General features: G+C 46.8%; 1 protein-coding gene across 3 annotated transcripts in view; it reads right to left on the reverse strand.

Annotated features, from left to right (window-relative positions):
- LOC135908381 (uncharacterized) overlaps nucleotides 1-26483 on the reverse strand; it is a 397530-nt gene that overhangs the window by 217030 nt on the left and 154017 nt on the right. The window lies entirely within an intron of this gene.

The raw sequence follows: 26483 nt of genomic DNA on the forward strand, positions 1-26483 counted from the left end.
GGTTATCCTTTCTGACCCGCAGGCAGCTTTGTCTTCGCTCCATGTTGACATCAGCAATTCGCAATACATGGCGTTAATTTATAGCACACTTCAGGAACTCACAAGAGCAAGCGAAGAAAATCGCACAGTAATGTTCCAATGCTTACCTGGCCACTTCAATATCGCTGGGAATGTTGCAGCAGACAAGGCAGCTGGACAAGCGCATGCTAATAACGCTACATATGGTCTCCCTCTAACGCAAGGCAAATTGCGGCACATACTAAGACAGAGCTCAACCCATGGTTGCAAAGCGGCATGGTTTGATCAGAACTCGAAATCTTCACATTTATTTCACATTGGCCCATCGCTTTCAATTTAATATCCCGTCCACACTATATACAAACAGATATAGATACATAATTTATTAGAAAGGCAGAGAGGTAAGCTTGAGCTAGCATGCTCTGGCCTGTTGCTCAACCAGAGCCTTCGAAAAACGCTCATTCACCGTCTGTCGCCTCGGTACAGCGTACACAAAACACTTTCTACATAAAATTTCAAGAGATGATAGTCCGGAATGCACCTGCGGCCACGCGGATGAGGATGTACAGCATCTTCTATGGTAGAATGTCCGCGACACGACACACACAGACAACGCTTAGCACGTGATTTCGTGGCATTAGAACGCAGGCCCTCTAGCCTCAGGAAAATCTTAGGCCCTTAGCCAATATACTCATTGCCAAGACGAAGTGTTACTGGCCCTTCAAAGATTTCTAGAAGCTAGTAATATTTTCGAAAACTGCTGAGTAGAGTGTTGAAATATACTAACCGCATTCTGTCATTAAAATTTTTTTTACCCGACTTTGGCCAATTGAATGCCTGGTAATATGCACCTTCATATGAATAAGATCCGTGCTTTTTTATGCGCCCTGATTTTAGTCTAATTATGTGACGGCACTCTGTGTTTTTATGATTTAGAGCTGACTTTCAGTGATAGTGTGGCATTAGTGTACTTATGTGACTGGAATTTGTGTTATAATGACTTGATTATTTTTAATCATGATTTATTCTTTTTTGGAATCCCTATGTGAAAAGGAGTAGCCTGCGCCAATTAAATGCGACATCTCCTAAATACCATAAAATAAAAGATACTCTTTCCCCGGCATAGGAAGTGTTGCTGATGGTTATCCGTAGATCTACTACTTCTTTCACGTTTTACAGCGAAGCTGTATATGGCTAGCCGATTCGTCCGTTCGTCCGTCCGTCGCCTGTACGCCGAAAACTCATCCGGCGCAAACCCATGCGCATGCGCGAAAAAAAGGAGAAAGAGAGGCGCGCAATTGACTGCGCCAGTAGTGACGTCGTTGGTCTCCGTCGCCGCAGAGCGCGCACACAGCAGTTTCTCTCCGGCTTCGAAATGGATAGGCGGCGCGTCATAAGTGCCCCTGAGGAACAGGCAACTTTCGATCGGCAACGCTGCGAATAGAACTGAGCACGAGCTCGCATACGCCGTGTAGCCCGCGCACACAGGCTCGTGCAGCCGAGCGCAAGCAGCAACTGCGTACCGAGGATCCGGCAGCCTACCAAGTCGTCATTTAATGAACCATCGGGATTAACCCAGTGATAAACACCGGGACCGCACGTTTCAGCTTCGGTAGTGAACCACCTGTACGGAGTGATTGGGCGGTGATTAATTAATAAAGCTTCAGAATGTACAGATTTTGGCGTCTTCCAGTAGTATTATTCCAAAATGTACTGTTCTTTTAATACTGTACTTAAGTTCATTTTCTGAGTGTGCTATTTTTACTGATTGTTACCACATTTTACTGCGTAAACATTTACGGCTCATGAAAACAAGCGATATGTGTCTTTGGCCAAAAGGGGAGGGGGTGTGAGGGGCGGGGCAGTGAGGGCGCTTAAGCCAAGGTACACTGAAGACATGATTGACACTTCAGGTACCAGGTGTCATCTGAAACCCTTTCAAAACTGATTTGAAGATTAGAACAAGCGTCTTTTCAATAGTCATGATGTTGGAAATACACACACTGCGGCAGAAAGTTCTGTGTTATTGTAATGTGTTGGTTGTTTCCCATATGACACCCGGTAGAACAAAGTGTAAGCACGAAATACGTGCGGTAAGAACTCCGCTTAAGATATCTCTTTTGCCAGCACAGAGATTCTACCTATTTCTAGTGATTTTTCGAGGAAGAATTTACTACCGCTTCCTTATGGCCTGTAGGAACACTGTGTGTAAAGTAGCAAACAATAGGCTTGTCTGGGTGCCTGATTGAGCTTCCCGCCTTTCCCTTACTCTCGCTTCGTCCCCAACCTCTCCATCATCCTCCTTCTCCTCGCGATGTAAATTAACAGAGCATGATCTTTCTTATTTGCATTATTTCAATGTTGCAAACATTGAGAGGAAAGCTGAATCTACTTCATAGCTTCACACGGAGTGTGGCTGACGAATATGACGCTGCCTTGTTATGACGCCGGACATGATGACGCTTAGAAATAAGCCGGCAGATCCCACGCCCTGCGCGAAGTAGTGTGCGGGGAGCCTGCCAAGTTAACGAAACGACCATGAGAGAACCAAGACGGAAGCGGTTGTTTCATGACCTACATGACACACATGCCATGATATTCATGTCATGACCTATCATTTATGTTCGTCATCCATTCTTGTCATACTATGCCAATTTGGGTAGATACCAAATTAATGAAGCGACCATGAGAGCACCAAGACGTAGGCGAATAGATAGATAGATAGATAGATAGATAGATAGATAGATAGATAGATAGATAGATAGATAGATAGATAGATAGATAGATAGATAGATAGATAGATAGATAGATAGATAGATAGATAGATAGATAGATAGATAGATAGATAGATAGATAGATAGATAGATAGATAGATAGATAGATAGATAGATAGATAGATAGATAGATAGATAGATAGATAGATAGATAGATAGATAGATACTGTCAAAGCGGCAAATGTTCGCCAAGAAATGCTTCATCTTAAAACTTTTTGTGCGCAAACAAACAGGGACGAGGAATAGATGAAACAAAAGGACGAGAAATGCTTCGCATTTAATACATGAAAAGAAATATTTACTGATTTGTTATAATATAAGCAATAAAGATTCGCTGTACAGACTAACAATGTACACGCTCACAGCGGGGTTTCGCCATTGGTCAACGCGCAGCTGCGTATTGTGGCCACGACGACCATGACTGAAGTCGTTATGATTCTGGCGACGCGAAGCAAGACCGCGCATAACAATTCGCAGTCACAGATAAGCAGAGCTTCTGCATAGCCACATATTTGCACGCGCAACAGCATATCGATAAGCGAAGGAGGCTGTCTCTATATGCACGAAACCGCCCGTCCCCGAGAAAAATACGGAAGATAAATCTTCGGCGCAAGGAACGGCTTGAAGGCCACGCACACACGCACACAGCTTGTTTTTCATCGGTCGCCGCGGAAGGCGCGAGGCCAACTCCGAGTTGCCTCAGCGGGCCGCGTCGCCTTTCTTCCGCAAACACCTCGTCGCCGCTGCACGCATCCGTGGTGTGAGAAGGTCGCGCGGGTGAATTGTCGAAACGGCGCGGTTTTGCCGCGTCGGCGCAGCGGGACCAGCCTACGCTCGCGCGGGTGCTCATTTGTCTCGTCAACACGGTCTTTTTTGTGCTTGTGTTTGTACTGTTTCTTTTTTCTGTTTTTTTTTTACTCTTGTTTCTTCTCTAGCTCTTTGCATTCACCACGCGCTAGCACTCTGCGTATAGCGGAAGGAACTCATTTGCATCTTGGGCGGTCGCACGCAACGCGGTATTTTCTTTGTTTTCTTTTTCGCACTCGGTCGTGCAGTTTTTCGCGATTTATGGCTGTCTGGCACACGCCGCTGCGAACGCTTCCTGCCGGCAATAGAGGGTGCGATGCGAGAATACGTAATACCTTTCTTTTTTTTTAATCCTTTTCACGTTCGTGCTTCTCTAAAACTCACTCCTACCAGCATGCAAAGATACGATCATTTGCTGTGAATGCTTTACGAAGGACCAGGCAGCAAGCGCCGGAAAGAAGTGAAATAGGATATGCATCGCCGTCGTTTACTCGTGTACACAGTTATATATCACACGCGGGTTTGGGAGGTTTCACAAAAGGCGCACAGTTGCAAGGGACGAATTAGAAATGCATACTTAAACGTTGCTTTCACTGCCAAAGAAGAAGGGCACAGCGAGAGAACGGAGGCTCATACGAAAGATAAACGTCACTTGCTTTCTTTCTTTTTATCTTTCTCTCACTAATGAGCGGCGTATCTTTATGAAAGCATAACAATCATGTTATCTCTTCATCGCGCGACGTTGCGTCTTTAGATGCACGACGACATTTTCTGACCCTTATTATGCGAGAGTGACCTCTGCCAAGTATATAGCTAGGTGGACGTCTCAAGATTTCAAGGGAGGACCAATTAGGGAACATGAAAAGGACGTAGCACAAACACTAGAACGCGCAGAAAGTGTCGGCACGGCGGGCAGTTCATGCGGGAAAAGACGCTGTCGTTAAAGGTCTCTGTTTTCAGAGTTGTTTGCATTGGTATCCTCTCCCAAGCCAACTTCACTGCGAATGGTGGCAGTCAAGGAAGGATATTTAGGCTTTCATAACGTAACACCGAGAGCAATATGAAAGGAACCCCGAAGCGCGTGGATGAAGTATATCCTCAAATCCAGCTATACAGGGCCACACGGGGGGCGGCCACCATCGAAAACAAAGCGGAAAGGGAGGCGCTACATCAACACTCAAATTCATGGTTCGTATTAGACTTTTTCGCGCACAAAGACAGGACGTCGAACGAAGAAGGGACACACGGCATGCGCAAACTTCAACTGGCTTTTATTGTGACAGCGACAGATATATATATATATATATATATATATATATATATATACACACACATATATACACGCTTCCACAATCAGAAAAAAAACATAACAAACACGATAGCAAAAACCAAACAAACCACGTGCAAACCTGCATAGTCACATGTGCCGGAGAAACCGAACCTTGTCACTGTCATACCTTTTGACAGTCCAGACACCTTATTTCGTTATCACTTAATGCTACAGACATCTGAATGCTAACACAACTCTGATCATGCCGAAGAATTCCTCTGGCCTCAACTATCGCCCTGGTTAACCGATTTATGTGAGAAAATAATATCGTGCATCTGTTAAAGATAGGATAACAACCACTGCATGACTTGCAATAAGAACTATGTACAACCAACTCACCCAGAACGTTCTGCTTTTTAAATCAAATTCACACCATCATTGGCCGTTGTCACAGGATGCTATATTCATCGTCACACTCGAACACCTTACTAGTATTTCCGATATCCAAAGGCGTAATCCAACTGCGGCCAGCTATATCGATAACATGCGCCTTGCGTTCTATAGTAATTCAGGTTGCGTGGGACTGCCACCAGTTAAGGCAACAGCTTCTCCTTTTCCACTTTCGACGGTGCCTGCTGCGTACACTGCTCGATATTGGATTTGAGGCGACCTGGTGCGAAGAGCATATGTGCCCCTTTCCTGTCTGCCCCTGAAAACCCTTGGGCCCTGCAGCAAGCATGATCTTCTCCCTCCTCTTTCCTCTTTGTGTCCCCTTCGCCTTGTCCGAGTCGCTGAGACGTGCTCCCTAAGGGGTTGCAGAAAAAAACGCCTGTTCTTCTTTACAATCACAAAACTCTCTCTTTCGCATTGCCTGCGATAGCATATCCGTAGTGAACATCGCGGTCAAGGTATTGTACGGGCTCGGTTTCTTTCGTTAAGACTGTCTGTTTACACTTTCCGAGGAGGCTTGCGCTCCATCTCGACCTCTGCATGGGGCTGAATACAGAAGTAGCCCACATCGTACCAGTATTCTGTGATGCCCATATTCTTCACACATTTCTCCATTCATGATTTCACCCATAGAAATCGGAAGGCAGGATTTCCCTCGACTAAAGGGAGTGAATACCACTTTTCTGCAATGTCTGCGCTATAATTTTGTAAACCCGCTCTCTCAGCGTCTGTTCCAAAGTTCGCTAGGAGAGAAGCGTTGTTCGAACAACTTCTCATGACAAAAATCGTCAAAGAGCCTTGCTGAAACGCAGTGCCGATTTCATTGAAAGGGCTGCGCTCTCCTTCAACACGCTCTGTAATCGATACAAACTAGAGGTTAGAGGTTTGTTCACGAATGCGGTGGCAAGCCAACAGCTATGACATCGTCTCATAAAACTGACGGTCGTGCAAGCACCGAACACATTTGATATAAACAGGTTTTGAGCTCAAATAGAAATTATAATAATAAGAAGAAATAAAATAAGAGAAAGAAGAGGGAGCTGAAGGAAGTTAATGCCCGAGCTGCTTGACAGATAGAAAACAGGCCGATAACGAGGACACATGGGATTATTGGAACGATAACGAAGAACACGCATGACTATACATCCCTGCCTCTGCCACAACTGCACAACAGGTCCGATATAGGGGACAGGAAACTGCGCGGCGCCTGCGGCATTCTCGCCTCGCATGCACGAGGCGCGTGAGAAAATGAAAACTCATGCGAGATCTCCCTTGGCGTCGCCAGTGTGTCGGAGATTCTCCACAAAATAAGGCGCCGTTTTCTTTTCTTTCTTTTGCTACGTTTAATGAGGCACCGTTTACGTGCCGAATGGCTGCTCCTTTTTTTTTCTTTCTCAAAGAAGCGATGATACGGCGTAGTCCGGAAGGCTACTCTTTCTCGGCGCCCCGCTTGAACGGGGCGTGAGAAATACGCCTAGGGCTGTCCCGATTTTGGGGCGCTGTGCGCGAGTGTGAGCACCGCTTGGCTATGCACTCGAATCCGAACGGAAGTGCATTGCACAGTTGTTGTAGAACTATAAACAAGCAAAGGTGTGGAGGTCAGCGGGTATCATTGTTGCCAAAAGGACTTCTCTGTCACGGGAAGGAAGTTGCAGCACAAAAATACAGAACGCAGGCGAAGCGGAATACACGCGTGCCAACTCTCCCGAATTATTTTGTTTCACAACATTTACGAATTTGGGCAGATTCTATACGGTCTTACGAATGTTCTGTCAACTTTTACGAAAAATAAGATGTCAGAAGAGGGGGAGCGCAGTACTGAAAGAAAATGTGTACCCCCCAAAAAGTTGGTGGTACTACAGCGCCGCCCTCTTCATGGCAGCCCTAGACGCCATATGTCGGAAGGGTAGGAGTTGCTTTACACAAGTTTATTCAGACAACTTCCTAACGCTTGTCACATCGGCAATATCTAAGTCGCTGAAAAACTCACTGCGGTCTGAAGTAAATGTCTTGAAGGTCTGTGGTGATATTAGTTTCTCGCTGCTTGTGTGTGACGTGTACAAGTAAATCGTTAAGACGTCTATATTGATCCCAAAAAAGGTGCCTCTCCTCCGGAAAAGAAAAGATTAGCAAAAAAAAAAAGAAAGAAACCTGCCGTTCTTCCCATGCTCGTTAGGACGTCTGGCTCACACGTTCACAGCAGCCTCTACGAGAGATCGGACACGTTTTCTTACGATGTTCGAAAATTTGTTTCAGGGCCCCTTTACACCGGCCCGGAACTGCACAGTCGACTAAGAGGGACGCCGAAGCGCAAACTTCAGGTTTAATTTTGACCACCAAGGGTTCTGCACCGTGCAGCTTATAGTCACGTCAGGAGCATTTTTTTCTTTTTTTTTCATTTCGATATCATCACATAATACGACCACCGCGGCAATCAGCGACCTTGTGCTCCACAGCAGAATGTACTATCGTTTAAACTGTCGTGGCGGATACTATAATTTTCCATCTTGTCTCCTCGTCAACTCTATTGCACGGTGTTCCCGCGCTCGGCGTATATGGTCTTGGGTTCGACTGTCGGATTCCAATAAAGGCAAGCTGCAGAAACACTCGTGTGCCTATGACTTCTGGCACACTTTGATTGGTCAATTCCACGTACCCCAGTAATGTCCTCCCCCCCTCGAATATATGTATATATATATATATATATATATATATATATATATATATATATATATATATATATATATTATTTTATTTATTTTTATTTTATTTTGTGATACTGTCAATCCCATCAGGGATTTTTACAGGAGTGGGTTAGAAGGGTCTGTAGACATAGTAGTACAGGCATATACATAAGAATACAAAAGGGCACTTGGCAAGAGTAGAGTTTCATGGACCTATGTTAAGAGCAATAATATGGCAAAAACATAACGCACAAAGACCTTGTTTCAATGTCATATGATATTTTGCAAGAGACAAAAGAAGGATAAGCATATGGTTATACAATTGATAGCATCATACATCATTTCACATCACACATTTCCAAAAATATTTGACAATACAATGATAAAGACAATGATAACATGTCATTTAGATAGTGATTGACAATACTGTTGCGCCAACTATTTCAACAAATTTGTCAACAGTAGGCTGATCGACCAATGTCTGGGCTAAAGCATTCCAATCGCGAACTGCTCGCGGGAAGAACGAGAAGCTGAATGTATTGTTAGTGCAAGAATATTCTTGGAGTGTTAGGTGATGCTTGTGACGGGTTTCTCTTGATGTGTTATAGGAAATATAGGTGTTAGAATCCACATGTACCTTATTATGCAGGATGAGATACAAAAATTTGAGTCGGTACAGCATCGCACGACTGCTTAGTGTGTGAAGGCCGATTTCGTATAGCATCTGAGTAGGCGAGTCGGTGCGCCGAAATCGGTTACAGATAAACCGCGCGGCTTTTCGCTGGACAGCCTCAAGAGTGGCGATTTGATTTTGGGCAAAGGGAAACCACGTGTGTATATATATATATATACACACGGCTTGTTCAGTGTGCACAGTCTTTGTGTGTAGATTCAAGGTAACGTATACCGCCTGCTACTAGGTGTACTTTGATGCGAACTGGTGGTTTCTACAGTGTACGCCGGCGCTAGCGCTACAACGTGCTAAATGCCGCTCCGGCATTATACATTTGTCAGCGCATGTCAATTCAGTATACTAGTAATGACCCGAGAACCGGGGGGCATTGCTGAGTCAAGTTTTCATTAGGAAGAACTGCGATATGGGTTCGAGTTGCCCGTTCCTATCGCTATTAGAATGCGAAGTTTCGTTCGTTAACGGAACGGGATCCCCGTAATATGTTTCTTTTTTCTTCCCTCTTGTTTGTTTGTTCGCCTCCACTCTTTAGGCTTCGCATTTCTCCTATATATTTATTCCTCCATCGAGTAAACAAGCTTCAGTAAGTGCTCGATATGTCTAGGTCTTCTGTGCTGATCTGCTTGTCTGAGCTTCTATCCGAAATGAATCTATACCAATCTGCCCAACTCTCCACTCTCCTGTGAGAGACAAAATTGGATTTCTCAGCCTCGCCCGTGTTGCTACAAGTGAATCATCATTTCCGCGTCAAGCCAATTTCTAAATCGTATCGGCCGCCAGGTCCGTGCCTGACTAACTGCGCTCAGTTCGTGTAAGGGAGGGATATCACATCGGAAGAAAGCAGTGTGGTTGCAGACACGTCTTGCACTTCTGTAAGCTCCCACCAAGAGCAACCAGCCTATATAGTGCGCCTTACACGAGACATCGTCAATCATGCAGCCTCCCCCCCGCTGCCTGCCTCCTCACGTTTATTTACGAATACGACGATAATGAATCATACCTGACTTTTCCAGACCGGTTGCCTGCCGTCATTGGGGAACTGAATACCTTGTTAGAACGGGTGGAGCTGCAGATCGCGCAGCCATGCCGGCTCTGTATCCAGAACGGAGTAAGAGGCTCGCGGGACTCTCCGGGCCATCAACGCCTAATCTCTCCTCGCGATCAAATTTTCCGCCCATTTATCTTCCAGGCTGGAAGAGCTGCGCATAGACGCTAAGCATTGGCACTGCGTCCGCCACGGGTTCGTATCTCTCTTGCCAGCAGCGCCATGTATATCAAGCACGCGTCCGAGAAAACACATAAAGTCTGCGATGGCGTTTGCAAGCGCGCGCGGTCTTGAGGTAACGATGATGATAGGTTGCCGCGTGCTCCTGAACTGTTGATGCTGCGAAACCCTCGTAGCATCGAGGCCTGCGAGGGACAGATACGAAAGGCGAGAGAGGTGATGAAACCTAATGGGCTAGAACGAACTAATCGCCTGCAGGCTGTTCGATTGGTCTTCCCTGCTATACTAGCAACCCCTCTCCCGATACGTCTGGGTATTGGTGCCTTATCTTATTGTGTGAGTGCGCTCGGCGTTACTTCCACGGAGCACGATGGTAAGAAAAAAAAAAAGGCACCGTCTGCGTACGACGTACAGGGCTCGCAATCAAGCGGGCGGAACAGCAAGACAACGCGCCGTGAACAGGGCGGGGCGTATCTGGAGCGTCGAATATCTATCCGCCCGGCGAATGCTGCTTCGCGAACAAGAGCGCAGAGACACAGAAACAGAGACCAAACTCGCCGGGCTTTTTGTTCGTATAAGACTTCAATGCATGTCATTGACCGACGCCTGCCATATCATTTCGCTCGCGATCACAATTGGCAGGCGCCCATTCTTCAGGTGCGTGTATACGGCCGTCGCGAATGGAGGGTTATGGCTTCGCCCAATGCAAATACGACCAGAGCTCGTCGGTATATTTATATCTATAGAGAATTGGCAGGCGTATTGGCGAACCAGGCAGGGCACGTCGGGGAAGGTCGCTGCCAAGCTTTGTTTTTCAAAAGAAGCGATATAATCTCTTGGCGTTAACACTTCTTCCTTCCGTGCGCTTCCTTTAGTTGGTTGCGCGGCTCCGTGTTCCACCGTATAGAAAGAACAGAAAAGCAAAATTATCCTCCCCTCAAGCGAACCATTACGCATATGTGCGTGACACGAGCTCCTCACACGGTGGATGAGCACAAATTAAATTTCAGTGCCACCAGCACGCACGGGGACGATGAGAAGTGTTGAGGGACGTTGAATCCTGGGCCTATGCGGCTGCTAAGGCAAGCGGGAGACAATTAGAAGTAATAGCACAAAACGGTGCCGCACGCAGGAGGCTTAATTGCGACGAGCACGCAATTATTCTTAGTGGGAAAAAAAGCGGTCGAGTCGTTGGAAGGCTCTGGTGCTTCGGCGTGCGTGACACATTTGTGAGCAGCACATTGGATACATTGTTGCCACTCGGTTGCACCTCCTGTACGCAAGACCTGCGCGGTCATGAAGCGCCCCTGGTAGACGTTCTTGGAACTGCTTCTGGATTGAAGTAGGAGAAACCAAGAAGTGTGAACGTCATATGCGCTGCAGCTGCGACATCCGTCCCAGTATATGGTGCGTCCAGCTATACGGCTGGCGTAATTAGCTTGGCGAGGTAGGCGCTTTCTGAGAGTGTTAACTTTCCGAAGTGAGTGCCGAAATTCGCCTTATATCACCATAAGAATAAATGGTTCATTGCATATAGTTTGTGTTTACTAGCGAACATACTGTTTCCTGCCAGAAAGACGAATTAATGAATGAAGTTTCATTTTCTTAAAGGCAGCGAAAGGGTACATAACAAGGAATGGGTTTGTGTATAAAAAGAATAATTGTTACGATAATACACAGTAACACATTAAAGAACATGAATACACGGGCGGAAAACGAAACGGAAACAAGTGTTGCCGACAGTGAGTATACAGCCCCCTTTGCGCGAGTATGGAAAGAGAAAGGTTGAACACAGAACATCTTGGAGTAAATCCAAAAACTGAAAGGGAAAGTTTCTTTCGTCCCCACTGTGATGCACAGCACATAGGTGAGGAGGCTTCACAAAGCAACTAAACAAAAAAAGATGGGGGAAAAATGCATGTGGTTGCGATAGCGCGTCCCGACAAAGAAACCGGCACATTCAGTGAAGGTTTAGCAATCAAAATGTGCGTCACCGGTGACGATGATGCCAAGTTGATGACGGCAATTTTTGCACCAAAACGACTGCTGTAAAGCTGTAAATTTGGTAGCCAAGATTCTTCAAGCTATTTTTTCCACAAGGAATCTCGTCGATGAAGCATTGCTATCTGAAGTAGGCACATAGTCGCTAGTGCCGAATTATTAATATTAAACCCATCTGAAAAGATGTTTAATCTCAAATACCTTTTTTTTAGCTTTTCGGTTGTATCACTTAATATTAGCCGAACCAAGGGTACCACCACCACCACATGGGTACTACGTCAATATTCCTACGCCATTGAAAAGGACAAAATAAATTATATTAAGTGCACTGACCATAATAGAATACGTGAAAAAACATAAGTACAAGAAAAGTGTTCATGCGTGAAAGATATAATAGATGTACGTGCCCTATAGGCAGTGTTCAGTGTTATTTGATGCTTTTTTATATCTTCCTTTTTTTCTTTGTGGCCCAAAGTAGGCGGCGAAGCCTAAAGGCACCAAGCCCTATTTCAATTTTATATCGTTAGAGCAAATAAATGTAACGAGCAGGCACACAGACAGTTGCCAAGGTCATTTCTCGCAACGTTTCTCGCTGTGCTGCTCTGCGTTGTACATACATGATCAGTTGAATAGTTTAATAGCGCACGAATATAGTTGATCTCCAGTAACGCTCTCTGCACTGCTTACCTTTGTCTGAGCAGTGAGGAACAGGAGCTGTATTGACGGATGTTTTCTTTCGTACGTGCTCTTTGAGAGGGCCGTGCGCCTGCCCTAACAACATGTATAGCAATGAGCGTAATAACGTTTTGTAGATACTGGTCCTGAAGTTTTCACTCCATATGATAAAACATTTGCCACAGACATCCTCTCGCACTTTCTCTCACGTATACATGACTATAGCTTTTTTTCCTCTTTCTCTCTCTCTGTACAGGGAAGATCATCTTTGGGCCAGTGCAGTGTAATCTCCACAAGAGCTTTGCTAGGGATTTTTTTTCTCTTCTTTCTTGAGTGTCTCTAACTCGAAGGAACGTCGTATGTGCCCCTATCCATAAGAATAAAAACATACCCAGCACCATCCGTGGCTGACAAAGGATCCAATCTCAGGAAGCCGCCACAATGTGGAGAACCCTCACGTGTACATCCCGGACCGTGTACCTAACGGGAGCCCAAGAAAATAACGAAAAAAAAGAAGCTCCTAGGGGAGACAGCAAGTGGTCAAAATAGAAGCCATGAAACAGTGGAGCAGATAACATTCATAAATGGCAAACGTTATGACCCCGCGCCCATAGGAACGCCTGGAAAACAAAACAAAACGAAAATTTCGCTCGAAAAGTGAATCACTCACAGCGCTAACAAAATTATTACGCTTACACACGAAGTAAGGCTCGTAGTTTACTAATATTCATTCACTGAATAAACGAGTGCAGTGGTATGCACCCATAGACGCATACGAATAGATTTCACGATAAAAAATGAAGTCAGCGCGAAGGACAAGTACTGCGAGAGACGACATATAGCAGCGCTGTGTATGTCGTCTCTCGCAGTCCTTGTGCTTGGCGCTGTACGTTATTTTTTATCATGAATTACCAACTAGCCCAAGAAACCACTCTAGAATAGAGTTCACTAGATGACCGCGGACGCGGAGTAAAAGATAAACAGGAGCGCCGGTACTACTATCTTGCAATGCATCTGGCGCGGCCAACTGATGTCCCAGCGATAAAAGGCGCTCAGTATTGCACCGTGCTCACTGCCACCACTTACCATATCTCTTATTCGTGGCTTTTAAAAGCACTCTCCTATAGCTTTATTTCTTCCCTAGCGGTTGGCGCTGTATTCACTAGAAAAACAAACTTGTTTTCCCAAAGACTCCAATTTACGCCATATATGTGCACGCCGCATGGGGCTCAAGACGAGCAACGAACGTGTCAAGAACCCTTTCAGCTGCCAAAATGATAAGTAGACGGAAAGCGCGCTTTTGCCGTTGTCGCCGCTTGAAGTGGTGTACGTCTGCGGCGCGTTTTTCGATCGCGACTGCAACCAGTAAAAACACGATAAGCTTATTTCCACGAATGAAAAAAATATTGTGTCGCTGAAGTTATTTATCGCTGTTCCACTAGCGCAGATAACGGCGATAACAGCGCGCAGTTTGAGCGTGAGCAGCAGCGGCTTATTGGCACGTGATGTGCTTGCGGGCACTACGCTAATCTAAGTAGATCACAATATGAAACGCGTTTTGCATGGGTACCAGTTCGGCTACTACATTCGCAACCGTCTCGAATAAAATTGCAATTGTTTTATGCAGAGTTCGAGCAGAAAACAAAAGCTTGCTGATGTATCTGAGAGAGTGCAGTGTGACCTTACTAATGTTCATGACACTGCTGTTATCAGTCCCTAGAATTACGTGGTGTAATGCATTGCAAACATACCCAAAATATGATGGCATGCATCAAACCTGCATCAAACCAAGACGAAGCATATTCCTTAAATTACAGTTGACGAACACCAACAAGATATGAAAACACGCACGTAACCAAACCTATACAGCAGATCTTGCCCGCAAATGTGAGGCAATTGTTTACAGATTTTCATTGCAGCTTGTTATTAGCAAATGTGGATTCGGTGAAAACAAAGCGACCTACAGAGGCTGATCGTTTACCAGCCGTTACCATGACACTGGCGCCTACTGTAGTAAATTTTCATGCATCTAAGAGCAATGAAATATATCGTGAACTTCGGCAGATGACAGGCGGCACTCGAAAGCACACACGCACATAGCGCAACCTGGGCGACTGCGGAAACGCGAGCACAGTTTTACAGCAAGCGAATTAGTCAACGAACCGAAAGCCCACGTTACCACGCCACACGCCTCGCCTCGCATGAAACGCTGCAGGTGACACGGTGACACAGCTCTGGATGCTAGTGACAAGTTGTCGCGTCATTTATGATTTCTGCCACAAAGCACCTGGCCCAACGGGACACAGCTTAAAATGTCTTATCAGGTGACCCGGCACTCCTCTTGCTCCGTGACCATTAATTAGTACTTAATTAATTAGACATAACGCTGGCGCGATGAGCGACGACGGTGAAGCGCGCGTGCTTGTCCCCAAGCGGACGTTCCGTGCTACTGTCTCCATCATTCGGACAGGTGCTGCTCCTCAAAAACTAGGCAGATTACACCGCCTCCAAAAAATGGGCGCTCGGAAAGACAGCGCGCCTGAATCCACCAGCTTTCTCGGGTCGCTTTCACACGGCCACCCTTTCGACCTGGCACCCGCCGCCCATCACGTGACTTCCAATAACACAGGGCGCGCGGGCCGAGTATGCACTCGGCCGCGCGGGCCGCGTACGCACCGTTGCACGCGATACAGCGTGGCGGCGCCCATGGCCCCGAACGCAACTCCAGTCTCTATACAGAGGGTGTGTTCCAATTCTCGCATCGGAGACAGGCTACGTAGACAGCTAAGGAGAAGGCCGAGACAGCTTCGAGGCCGTGGCATGGAATGAGTTCCGAACCGCCTGGAAGACGTATGGAGGACGCTTCTGCGACGTAGCGCCACCTCGTCACGAAAAAAAAAAAGAAAAGCCGAGAAAAGTACGTATTATTTCTAGATCTTATGTCTCTGTGTCTGCGAACATATGAAAAACACGATGTGTTTTATGACTTATATAAGAGCGCAGGAAAGCGTGTCTACGTTCTCTTGTGCGCAAACAAGCTTCCTGTCTGCTTTTCAAGCGTCCTGCTCAGCCGCCATCTTGTTTGGACAGGGAAATAACCTGCATCGTTATTGACTTCGATGCTGTCTTCGCGAAGCTGTCTGCTTTGACGTCATCGTGAGAACTGGAACCAGACTTAACATGGCCGCAGTCCGCTTAGCCGTCTACTTTGCCGTCTACGACGAGTTTGGAAGCACAGCCATTGCGTCTATATATTGCAATGGAAGGAGCAGGTAGAAGAGGCATATATATGCACATATATATATATTGTGCCATGAACGCCCCGACCGAAGTTAACCATATGTTCATAAAGTGCCCTCACCTACGAAGATGTGACATGCAGTGCAGTGGACAAGGGGTCAGGTCACTGAACGAAATTCTGGAATATTACGTGCCAAAACCCCGATCTGATAATGAAGCACACCATACTGGGGGACTCAGGAATAATTTTGGCCACCTAGGGTTTTTTGAAGTGAAACCTACATCTAAGTACGTACATGAGTGATTTTGCGGTCGCCGCGGCCGGGATTGAGCTTAACACTTCGAACTTAACCTCGAGCTTCACAACGCAGCGCCATAGCCACTAAGCTACCGCGCTGGGTAGGCTGCTGAGGCATTCTCAGACGTTGCCTGACTCCCTCGCAAATTTTCGCTAAAGAGGTTTCGCGCGTGATATCTTAGGTGTGTTCTATGAACGTATTTTCCGGCTTGATGCTCTCATGGTACACTAACAATAATAACGCAAGGAAGATATGTAACGCGATGTCATATGTTTTTGGTGAATCGTGAGGTGGTGGAGTGTGGGAAGCATGGTTTACGATACCTATACTGTACCACTATACATTCCGGCCAGCCTGTCATCCGCAGAGCCCCCCCCCCCCCACCCCCCCTCCGGAAGCATGCCACAGAGCGCTGCCTGGTCCAGATAAATGACCGAAGAATACTGAGACGGCTCGGGAACAGTTGCGCGACGACGGCGTGGCCAGGAAGCGCTATGCGACGGCGGCTCGAGGGAGTACGATTGCCGCGCTAGTAAGGCCAGAGCGCCGCACAACAAAGAACCGTAAATCTTGTGACTCGTTGCAGGCCACCTCCTCTCGGCTGACGCTTGTATAATGTATGCTCGCGTTGTCCTTTCGCTCGCCCCTCGGGTCGAACAGGGGAGCGGGAGCGGCGGTGGCTCATGGCGGCGCGGTCGTTTCTCACTTAACCCGAGATGATTTAGTTAGCCGCGTGGTGGGCGGCGAACCGAGCGATACGTCCCGGCGGGCCGTTGGCCCCGGCAGGGACCAGCGATGAAGCACACGTATACGCGCTAAACATTTTTTTTCTTTTTGTGCTAGTGTATTTCTTTGTCGGCGTAGGTCGGCCTTAACTTAAACCCTATAGCGCTCTCAGTTTTCCCGCGGCATGACCAATGGAGCGATCGAAAGGCCGACACGTACTGGGAAGCCGTTGGTTACGTAGGAGTTTTACGGATTACACTATTACAGCGAGAAGTGTAACTTCACTCTGCTGACGTCCGCTCGCGGACATTCAGCTTTTGTTTAAATCAGTTGCGCTTACGTCGCTTTACGATGAGCCATAGACAGCAGTAAGTAATAACGTAATCGCGGAGGCCATTTCTCATAACGGAGCCAAGAATTGTCGCCAATACAGTAAACTGTATAGAACGGACTCGTTTTAGAGCGAATTATGCACGTAGTCTAACAAATGTAGCCTATGACGGTTACACCGACTTGCTTTGTCTGTATCGGACTGTAAGTTGGAAACATCAAACTGGGAGAGGTGCTAAAAGCCCTAGGCGTTCACTACAACCAACCTTTTAAGAAATGCGGACTGTTACAGGAGCGTGGAATTGCACTCGCTATATTTATTATTTTGGTATTTTCGCCGCAGTTGAACGCTGCAAAGGGTGCATCTTGCTTTGCTTTCATCTTGAAACTAACTTATCGTAACGAGCAAGTTCTTTATTAGCAGTTAACTATATTTAGACTCAACGGGTGTGCCCGAGAAATCACTAAATTTTTTGCACCTATAGTAGGGTGTAAAGTGTACACTTCTCTCGGCTCCACGCTTTTTGGTGAAATTGCCCTCTTTTTAATGCCTGGCACATATACTATAGCCTCATGGTTGATTGGTACAGAAGCGGGAGCAAAATCCCACCCCGTGAAGTCGTTGTGCGCAGATCAGCGAGTGAGAGAGAACGTGTACGCGCCTATTGTTATTTATTTACACCTATAAGGGCGCAGTCTTACTCCCCGTTGCGTGCTTTCGTTCGACAAACGCTGGTCGCCCGCTTTAACTCGAGACAGCTTATAAAGTGTAGAGGGAAGACACGACCTCGCGGTTCACTTCATGCCCTCGGTTTAAAAGGGTCACAAATCATCGCGCATTTATTCCTCTCTCGTTCCACTTTATCGCGCTGTAAGCAAGCATCTCGAGACCGCATCGTCGGCGCTTCTTCGTTTTCCCAGAGCTCAGCTCGTTGCATGCACAAAGGCGAGCGCAGCATGGGACGAAGCAGAAAGATGGCGTGGAAGAAGCCAGTTACGACGGCCGCTGCGGCAGATGTGGAGGGTGATGCTGCGCTGGCGCCTTGCATCAAATTAACCAGAAGCGTGGCCATTAATTGAGCACCACTTCTCGCACGTTGAATGCCGAATGCTTCGCGCTTGTCTTCATTTCGTGCCTCGTCTTTCTACTGCGTTCTTCATCTTTGACGCTAATTGTGTGCAACGATACTGGAACTGAAGTCGTGCAAGGGTTCGCCAACTCCAGCTCTTTAAGAAATGTACCAAATTTGTGCAGCACCACGCGCACGCGACTTTGCCGTCCGGAGAACCAATTACAGAATGAATTCTCCGAAAGCTATAGTCACACAACGCTTCTAAGAGAGAGAAGGAAACACGTAGTGCAATACTGAGATTGCCACTGATGCTTCAGCGTTCTAGTACGAATATCCCATATGCCCGTTTTGTCACACCAGCGAGCACAAGCAGCGTACCCGAAGCAGTGAACTTAACTGACCGAGAATATAATGTAGGCGCTGCGAAACCGCGGTGATGGTACCGCGCGTGCTTGTAATGCTCACACGCCAGTGCGTTAAGGGCGAGCCCTCTTCAGTTATGTTTATGCAAACTTTCTAACCGTGACTACGTTGCTCCAAACTCTGTAGGTGAGGCACCTGTTCTGATTCGTGAGAACTAGAAAGCTAACGTTATACGAACTGGAACCGGATATATGTCTACTATTACGTGAGTGACCGTTCTCAGACTGTATAAAAGTCCGCTGCAAGGAAGAAGGCCTCTGTCAGCGATCTACAGTTAAGCCTGTCTCATGCAGTGGCCTGTTTCGTGCTATGCCTGCAGATTTCCTCATTGCACCGCTGAACACCCTGCCCCCATCGACTGCCTTCCCTTGGTATCCATTCTGTTGCTCTATCAAAGCAACGGTTATATGCTCCAGGCATTTACGTGACCAACCTAATTACACTTCTTGCTCCTTATTTCAACTAGGATATCAGTTTTACGCGCTTGGTTCTCTAAATTAAACTGCAGTCTTCCCTATCTCTTATCGTTCTATCTGTGGCTATCGACTAAAGGCGAAGTTAGGCTTCTCACTGTTTAGAACTTCAACAACGTAATGTCTTATAATATCTGCACGTCGTGAGGGGGAATTTCAGTGTGATCGTTCCTTATAGTCGTGCTGCACGCACCCGAGTCGCGAGCGATGCGTCCAATGAATTTGAGTGTCTCATGATGCGGACAGGCAGGCGTGCAAACGCGAGCACAGGTGGAAACAGAAGAACCACTCAAGAGAAGGACAACAGTTGTTGTCCTTATCGTTTTATACTTGTGTTCGAGTTGGCGCACCTGCCATTCTGAACCATGTATTACTATCTGTTTTTTTCGGCATTCAGCATGTGTATATTTGAGCTTGCAATTAAAGTTCTAGCCATACGATAGCAAAACTGTTGCGCTGAGCAGAACACAATAAGATATTCAGCAGAATGCGATGCCATATGGTTAGTGGGAACAAGCGTTTGCAACGTCGCCACTTGATTGCCCAGTCAATCCTGCATGCCACTACGTCACCTGCGTTTGGCATCGAACAACGGAATGACTGTAGTTGTTTACAAGAGTCAATCTGTTACTACAATGTGTTACTACATTCCCCATCATCGGCGTGTGTTGCACAGTGTGAATGAAACTTCCACCAGCGATCGAGCGGGCGATTTCACCCCCACCGCCCGGAAAAGAAAGGTAGAGGCCCTAGCCGCCACAATGATCCGCATGGTAGTGCTGTATGCGTGCTTCCTCAGGTCGTGACAAACAGATGTCGAACTCAGCGCCTACCGCTAGGGCTAGGGGACTATGGCGTCTTCCGCTGCCTGCTGCTCGATCATTCTATACGGAAGTGGAATTGACAATGTATGCAGTTAAGTGTTAGTTTTCTGAATTTACCCACAAATTAACTGTAGCAGCCAGAAATATGGGAATAGGGAGCAGCTGGAAATAGCAGCACGTCGAACGAGCTGCTACATCTTGCAAATGGCTATCTCTTGTTTTCGCACATTTGTGTAAGCAGGAATTGAATGTCAAGCACACTGACACCAGCTGCAATTTGTCTATAGGCTCCGGACCGTCAGCCAGCCTTCGGCGCGGCTTGTCCCTTCTGCCCTATAGTCTTTCTGGCCTCGCAGATCTACCGCAGCTCTTGTGGACCTGTCGCTACCTGTCGAAACTGAGGATACAGCATCGCCTCCCACGTGACTATATCATCTGTGGATATATGACCCGCGTCACAGATCCTTGCTAAGGACTTTGTTGAACATCACTTCGCTCCTGCAAAAATGCACAGTAAAGCAGCGCATTGTGCCTGCTACCATGCCCCTTAATCGTACGAACACCTGCGTTTAATATACTCTTCCTCTATTTGCTCTCAATTTTTATGATTTGCCAATTCCTAAGTAACTATTAGCAGAACAGAATACACACGCCTTGAAAGTCAATAAAGTTACGTAGCTCTTTTGCCTATGCCATGTTTTATTATACGCAGGCAGTGGAGCCCTGCTTGTGCGAAGAACCAATGAGGTACATATGCGGCCATGCATAAAACCAGATAACTAGTACGAAATATCTGCTGCAAACACAATATTTGAGGTCGGTTGGTTAGGGCAGTAGCGCCTGTGCACTGGAGCCTGTGCTACAGCTGGCAAGCTACGGTGTATCGTGAAGGCCGAGCAACACAGTACGCTCGCACATTTGTAATAATCGAATTATATCCGGCACGCATGCATCCATTACGCATGCCGAAACAAATTAAGCCCGTTTAAGAACTTTGTTATGGATAAAGGGCGCCGAATCCGCTATTCGTCTCCATCATTATTGCTTATGAGTGCTCAGGCAATCTCTCTCCGTTCAGCGGCTGAAATTAAATAATACGCCGCGTATGTTCTTAAACGTTTCCCGACATGCAGACGCTTTCCATTTATAAGCGTTAATGCCACTAGCCGCACCATTATTTGTGTGGCGAAGCTGTATAAATGAATAAGCTCGCGCAACCACCGCGAACCACTAGGTCCCCCCCCCCCTTTTTTTTAGCGAGCAATAACAAACCACCCATAGCTTTGCGCAACAAGAATCGGCTTCGTTGAGCTTCCCTCAATTCGGTGATTGCGCTCGCTCGACCGTATATATTGACAAACCCAGAGAAAGCAAACGTCACCATGATGCCGCCCATATCTCGCCGCAGGAACGTCTTCTCTCAGAATAGTGGATCGTTCAGTAAGCGTCCTCACTCATCCCCGAGCGCACAAAACGAATCCCTTCCCGTTTTAGAAGCCAAAGCGAGTGCAGCGAGAATGGATGGCTTCGTGCGGGAGAAAGCTATGCGAAGCCCGCGCGTATCGCTCTGTCTCCCACGATTCTTTCGTTTAGGGAGACCGAGAAGCGGACTGAACGGCAAATGCATCTCACTTGAGCTGTCCGCGCCAGGCTCCCCTGTTTATCAGGTTTCTTCATATTAGCGCCGTGAGTGCGCCCTCTGCGCAGAAGCCGAGGGTTCTCTGAACCGCAACTTGGAGTCGAGCCCGCGAGCAAAATAAACATGGTGCTCAGCTTCTAGTATTCCCTGTGCGTAAAGCTTACTAGCAGCTTACGCAGTCTTTACAGTGGTGGCGAAGTGATTTGCTATATTGCATTCTCCCCCCCCCCCCCCCCCTTTATTATTTAAGGTCGTTCTCATTTACCTTTATTGTGGTGGTATTTGTTAGGGTCACTAAACATTATTGATTTGTAGTTTGCAGTTTGAAATATGACCGTTATACTCTAACGAGGTTTTGGTACAAACCGCGCCCCAGTACAAATAGCGTGAGAGAACGAGAGAGACAAAACAAAGATAGGAAAGGCAGACAGGTCAACCGGACGAGCGTCCGGTTTGCTACCCTAAAGGAGGAGCAAGAGAAAGGGGGAATAGAAAGGTGAAAATGCAGAGACAGCGGTAACAATGTCCACAAAGGAGGATGCACAGGAGGACCATAAACGAGCACTCAGACCGGTTTACTTGAGTTAACGCACCAGCGCCTGAACAGCTTTTTCTGTTAGCGACGAACGTGGATACGGTGCCTGTACATTCAACTCAGAAAACTTTCGCAGGTAATTTCGATAATGATATTGCTATGTGTATCTAGAAAGGATAGAGACATCAGCTACTAGTTCGTAGTAAAATTGCTTGAGTTTCGATAAACATTGAATGAACCAATGTAAGTTCCTCCGACAAGCTGGCGGACGTTTCAATGCAAGTTCCAGCGCCTGAGCACGCAGCCGGCTGAAACGTCAGTCCAACACGGTGTGAGGACTGTAGGCTGCGCAGGTCAGAAGTGGAGGTCCGTTTTTTTTTCTATCTGATCTCAGACAAGTGAACGTAAGGATTATTTTCGTGTATTCATGTATGTTTTATTCAACGCTCATGACCAGTCGATCCTGGAGAGAAACGTACGCACGCCGACGCCGGTCTGACCTCCCAGGAAGGGCAAATGAAAATAAAGTCGTTACATCAAGGCTTCTTCTACTTCCCTCAGTCACAGTCAGTGTTCATCACAGAGAAAGAGACAAAGAGAAAAGAGTACAGGCAAGGGGGTTAAAATCTGGTTTGCTGTTCTACACTGGAAAGGGGGCGGGGGGAGAGGATAGGTAGAAAGATGAAAATGCAATAGAGAGATAGAGACAGGGCAGATGTGCATATTCACTGCTGCTCACAGCACAAGATGATGGTTAACAATTTTCAGTGTCCCTGTATACAGTATCGCAGCGACATTAGTGTAGTAACATTGTTATTATGAGGTAACTCTTCTAAGAAAAGAGCGATGCAGCGCATTTCTTTTGCACCTAGAAAATTTAGTCACGCAATTGAAGTATTTTGACCTTTGACTATTTATTGAAGTCGTGACTGAACGGCAGTTTACTCAATACTTTTGTAATTCAGAGGTTACGGCGCTAAGCAAACGAGGACGAAGTGAGACACAAAGTACAGATACGGGTTCCATTGTTCCCTTCCCTTCCCACAGTATACACCACGGCAAAAAATTAATATATCATAAAAGTTCTGAGAAAAGGAAACTCTTTGAGATATAGCACAAGTGCTTTGGGTTTTATTGGTGTTCACTGCGCTGTAAATGATCCTGGGCTGCAATCATGAGGGGTGATCGTGGCCAGCTTTACTTGTGTGTCGCTGCTCTGCCTATATCTCCCAGTTTCCTTCTTACTTTTCTACCTCCACCTCCCACGTCCCCAGTTGTACGGTATAGCAAACTGAATTTTTTCTCTCTGTTAGCCTTTCTACCATTCTCATTGCTTTCGTTTCTAACTTTTTTGAGAAGCCTACCTCACAGCGTTGTAAGAAGGCCATGTCTGAACTAAAGCATAATTTCAATAATTCTCAAACGCAATTGTATAATTCATCTATATATTGCGATGAATTTTAGCACAATCCACTTTTCACTAAAGTTCATGTAATGCGTGCGGTGTAGTCAATTAGTAGGCCCCAAATATCCCCAGATCTACGACCACGCGTAGAAAACAGAACGCCATCGATGTACCCATTGCCATGGCATACTAAGCCAACGGGTGTGTTCATTCGAGACGACTACAGCGGCGTGCAAGTCAACCGACTGGCGCGCACCGCCAGTCGGTTGACTCGGTACAGAAGCTGACTTAACCAGCGACCCCGACGCCCCGTCATGGCGTATGTGCCGAGAACAATGCCACAACGACTCGCTTGCGTTGCTAACCGCTGCGAACGGACGTGCTGCTGACTGCGCGGAAACGTGGTTCGGTTCTCTGGTCACGTCGCGTCGTGTTCGCTGAGCGCCGGTCCGTGCAAGGAGAGAGCGGTGAAGGAGGAAGCAGGAAGACGGGCGAATAGTGAACACGAGCCAGGATGGATTATTATTACAGAAGAAAAATGAACCTGGTTACGCTAGCTGGGTTTACAGTAAATTTTGCTTCTCTTGCGTCGTTTCGGTAACGTCGCTTTCTTTTTCATCGAGCCTGAATGGCACACGTGTCCAAGCTCCCTCTTGTTCTTGTCCTCAGGGTTCACGAAAAATGAGTGGTTTTTCGGTTACCACGTCCCGGCGCGGGCGGTACGCAACAACGCTATAGTGTACCGAGCGTTGTGTGCGCGTTAAAGAACCCCTGCTAGTCAAAATTAATCCAGATATCTTCACTACAGCTCCGTCCGGCCGTCCGTCCGTCCATCTGTCTGTCTGTCTGTCTGTCTGTCTGTCTGTCTGTCTGTCTGTCTGTCTGTCTGTCTGTCTGTCTGTCTGTCTGTCTGTCTGTCTGTCTGTCTGTCTGTCTGTCTGTCTGTCTGTCTGTCTGTCTGTCTAAGTAGAAAAATTGGAGGACGCTTAAGCTTCGTCTTCAAGAGTGGAACGCGATAGCGTGATCACACACCGTTCGCACCGCCCACTCATTCGCTCGGCATGCTCTTGAGCCACACAAAGACATAGTTTTCACATACAACACTTCTAAGTCCACAGCACAACTTTGGGGCATCTTTGCACCGGTCCCCGCACGGCCCCAATGCGCTCAAACGAGACGAAGGGGAGAAGCGGGTGGGTGGCGCGCCACCTGTCGGGGCAACGCCGTACATTGCGAGGAGGGGCTCTTCTGTGTTTGCTGCAAGATGGCTCTGCGTGTGCGCCAAGCGCAGAAGAAATGTAGCGGAAACGTACTTCGCTACTCGTTTAACTGCGACTTCTGTAATTTACATGCTCATGATTACCGATATACACCGCGGTATAACTTTATACGGCGCGTTTCTAAGGCAACACCGCATTCACTAAAGGCGCTTTTGTCCCGGTTGAACCATAGAGCTCTTGGCTGTGTGGTAGCGTCTCCGTCTCACACACCGGAGGTCCTGGTTCGATTCCCGCCCAGCCCATTTTGCAAGTTGTTTTCATTTATGAATTGCCTTCCGGGATTTTTCGCGCATGGCCAACGCCACCAACGCCGACGACACCGGCTTTTCTGTGAAACGAGCTCCTTAACGCTGACGCGTTAAAAATGGCCCAGACGCAGCTGTTCTTCCGCACACGCATGGCGAATGCAAACAACAGAGGTCTACTCGAAGGTCGCTCGTGACCATGCGTTATCGGCGAAAGCCGACGGACGCCTCCCCTTTTTATTCATTCAAACATTCTTCATTTCCCCAAAGGCAAAAACGCTGCTCGCAGCGGAGCTTAACGTGGCCCGCAGCCCCTGTCACTTGCTTCTTGTCCCTTGCTCACCAGGTGTGCAAATATGGTACTTCCAATGCACGCGTCCCATTGCTGAGTCATGATGAAGCTCAGTTATCATGCACGCTTGCAAAGCTCGTTAGAACAGCTTCTGTATCGCAGTAGCGTTGCTCGGCGTGTGTTCCCTCGAATGCTTTGACCTCAAGCTAAATGGAAATTATAATATCTCGTTCAACGACGATTGAACGTCGTTAGCCACAAGGCGGCTTACCAATTTCTGCCAGAAAAAAAAGTGATGGGCCAACAGCACTAGACTGGTGCATGATTAGCGTAGCACTACGTTGTGCCCCGTTGATTTCGTCGGGTGTTGCATGCAGTAGTATACGCTTGCGCATCGTTGGCTCTATGTTTCATTTTGGACTCGAGCGACTTTTTCATCAAGACAAGTGGGAAGTGAATTCCTTCGCCCCTCCCCACCGCGGCCGTTTCAAGGCACTACTTATGAACCAACCGAGCTTTACATAAATTTTTTTGTATATGCCGCATAATGCATGCGTTTGCATTTTCATTGGTTAATACTAAAGTTTATATCATGTATTAATTACGTATGAAACTGCTTAAACAAGCCCATTTTCTGTTCAATTTCTTCATGTTTCCATATGTTGCCTAATTGATTTATTTCATGTTCTACTATTTTTATAATTGCTGTCTTTCTAATTTGTTTTTATAGTTGTATTTATTACTGTCGCTGCGTTAACTAAGTTTACTTTTCCTTTCCTATATGTCATGTACAGGAGGTCAAAATTCGGTCTCTGACTCCGGGACCTGCTCCTGTATATAACCTGTTGTAATAACTTCGTATGCAGTAATAAAATTTGATTCTGATTCACAAACTCACAAACTGTTTAACAGTTTGTGACACCTTGATTGACAACTAATTCCTCAAGTAGGCTGTTGATAAATTGCCGCACGACGAAGCATGTCTTGCAGAAGGACAGATGATACAACGCGGTGATACAACGTGCTCGGATCATTATACCGCCTTGCATCTCGCATAGCGGGTAAAAAAAAAGAAATGAAAGAGAAGGAGAAAACGAGAGAGCG

Source organism: Dermacentor albipictus, chromosome 5 (genome assembly GCF_038994185.2).
Source record: "Dermacentor albipictus isolate Rhodes 1998 colony chromosome 5, USDA_Dalb.pri_finalv2, whole genome shotgun sequence".
In the NCBI taxonomy this organism is placed as follows: domain Eukaryota; kingdom Metazoa; phylum Arthropoda; class Arachnida; order Ixodida; family Ixodidae; genus Dermacentor; species Dermacentor albipictus.